The sequence below is a fragment of the Sinocyclocheilus anshuiensis genome, unplaced genomic scaffold, assembly GCF_001515605.1.
Source record: "Sinocyclocheilus anshuiensis isolate Anshui unplaced genomic scaffold, SAMN03320099.WGS_v1.1 scaffold874, whole genome shotgun sequence".
In the NCBI taxonomy this organism is placed as follows: domain Eukaryota; kingdom Metazoa; phylum Chordata; class Actinopteri; order Cypriniformes; family Cyprinidae; genus Sinocyclocheilus; species Sinocyclocheilus anshuiensis.
Genome location: NW_015538065.1, coordinates 91,915 through 94,963, shown reverse-complemented (window position 1 = coordinate 94,963; position 3,049 = coordinate 91,915).

Here is a 3,049-nt window from a genome sequence, read left to right as displayed (position 1 = left end):
TGACAGGGATAGTGGGCTGCTTAGGAGTGGTCTACAAGGTCGTGACAGGAGTAGACTGCTCAGGCCTGACATCAGTGACTGTGACAGGAAGGGCAGACTGCTCGAAACTGGACTCTATGGCCGTGACAGGGAGAGTGGTCTCCTCAAGACTGGACTCCATGGTCATAGCAGGAAGGTCAGGCTGTTCAGGATTGACCTCGGTGGTCGTAATATTGAGGACGAGCTGCTCAGAACTGGCCTCCATGGCCATGACAGGAAGTGCGAGCTGCTCAGAACTGGACTCCTGGGCCATGACCGAAGCAGCAGGCAACTTGAGATCCTAACACAGGATTATCAAGACTGGATATGACTGGCTTAGACTTAACTGGGACAGACTTGACAGACACAGGAACAGAGGTTGACTGGGAAACTTCTCTCGAAGCTACCTTGAGCTTGACTGCTTCAGAGGACTTCATTGACAGGCGTGACCATGGTGGGTTTAGCCGATTCAGAGGCTAGAGCCAGCACTGAACTGCTCTCAGAGGCTAGAGCCGGCACTGAGGACTCAATGGCAGATGCAGCAACTTGGGCCGCCCTCTCTCTTCCCCCTTCTCCCTTCGTTTCTCAGTAAGAGTCAGAAGATGATCGTGGACTTGACTCGAAGAGGGAAGTCATCATATTCAAGGCCCCTAGCCATAGTCCAAAAGAATTGGGCAAAGGACCGTGGTTCCTGGTCCTGCTGACGAAGCGATGCCAGTGCCTGTTGAAGCGCCAATCTCCCTTCTGCAGTGGCAGGTGGAACAATTTTTATACCAGAGCACACGAGGATCAGGTGAACACAATTGGACAAACAAGGACTAAACAAGGGGGCGTGGTGATTGAAAATGAGGAGGCAGGACAAGAGGAGCACATGGCCAACACAAACAAAGACACAGCCATGTGCTCAGGCACAAAATAAACAAAGACACATTAAACAAAGACAAGACAGACAAGACTGTCAGGGCAGAATCCTGACAGACTGAGGCGGTACGTTTTCAAAAGGAGCATTTTTGTACCTTATTTGGGGTACATATTAGTGCTGCCCCAGAGATAGTGTTGTACCTTTTTTTCTGAGAGTATAAATTGATGGAGGGCTCTTTTGGCTTCCACCAGTAAACACTCACTTAGCAACCATCCAGAAACACCCATCTTATCACATAGAAACCATCCAAAACATGATAACAACCTCATAGAAATACCTTGGTAACCACCCACAACACTAGCATCATGACAATAGACAAGCAGAAGTCACATTTCCTTCAGAAAAATTTGCAAATCACTGCAACCGAGTTTGGAAATGTTGATTTACATTACTACAATGCAGAAAATAAATGATTGAGAACAGGCAAATTGATGCATTGATATTGTAAAAGGTCTTTACATTACAATGCAACAAATAACTAACAATAATGACAAAATAACAACAAAAGTTGAATTGAAGTTAGCAAACAGCAAAACATTAATCTTAGTACAGTAGCCACAAATGAACCAAGAATGAAAATTCGGTCATCATTTACTCACCCTCAAGTTGTTCCAAACCTGTATGAGTTTCTTTCTTCTGTTAAACACAAAATAAGGTATTTTGAAGAATGTTGGTAATCACACAGTTGCCGGTAGCCATTGACTTCCATAGTATTTCTTTTTCTCCCATACTGTGGAAGTCAATGGCTACCAGCAACTGTTTGATTGCCAACATTCTTCAAAATAGCCTCTTGTGTTCAACAGGTGAAAGAAAGGCATATAGGTTTGGAACAACTTGAGGGTAAATTATAACAAAATGTAATTTTTTTGGGGTAAACTATCCCTTTAAGAATAACCAAAATAACTGTATATCCTAGTGAGACATTGCTACTAGAGTAATATCTGTATTTAGTGTGTGCATGAGTGAGAAGATAAAGCGAGGCAGGCTCATACTCAGTCGCCAGAAACTTGCTTTGATTATAATGATGATGACCAGATGATGTCCTTTTCAACATAATGACTCTGTAGGCTGTTGTTAAGTGTGTTGCATTTGAAGACCACCACACACACGCACGCACGCGCACACACACACACACACACACACACACACACACACAGACGGTGTTACAAAGCATGTTGAGTTGGATTAACGGGAGCCAATCCAGTCACATGACATGTGCGCTGTCTTTGTTTATTGCCCTTTTAGTATACAATGACACATACAGAGATGCCAGAAAAGCACGTTATTGTCCTTTTACCATGATTTTAAAGGGTAGTCTGTCATATCCACATACAATAGCCAAACGTTTTTGTGTTAAACAAATGCTTTGAGTTCAGTAAAAGGTGCTAAAAGCATCAGTCACATTTGTCCAAAAATGTGTTTTGTACTTTGTTTTATTCAGACTTCAGCATTGATGTTTATTACATTCCTATTAGTGCTTCAACTAACGTCACAGTCTTGTAAAACGTGGTGCATTTGTGGGAGGGTGACAAAAATATGATGCATTTGCAAATTAGGCTTTACAAATATTAATTGCGACAACAACCCTTGACACCAATCTGCTTAGTTTGCTATAATTTTCATTTTATATTCACTGAAAAATCTAATTTTATACAGACTGTTTTGCAAATTAGCCTTGCTTTCATGTTCAATATGTACTGTGCAATATTTTAAAAATGAGCTGATTTTCAATGCATTTATCCAACTCAGATCTTTTTGTTTCTGTATTTCTTTTTCTTAAAGATGACAATCTTTAAGCATCCTCAAGTATGTGTTGATTACTAAGGCACATTTTGTGTAGGCAGTGATTGCTTGTCAAAAAAATCCTCGAATATGCAGCACATAGCATGAATATCTAAATGCCAGTATCTTTATAGAGCTGGGTAGATTACTTACAAATCGTAATCCGTTACTGTTTCCAGATTGTAGTTAGTAACGTAATCTACCATGAACATGCATGCATTTCTAAAAACTTTGCACTGTTAAACTAGATTTATGAAGGAGTTCCCTTTCAGTCGGTCACTCTCGACGTCACGTCGGATGACCGACGAATTGGGATCTCGCTTAGAG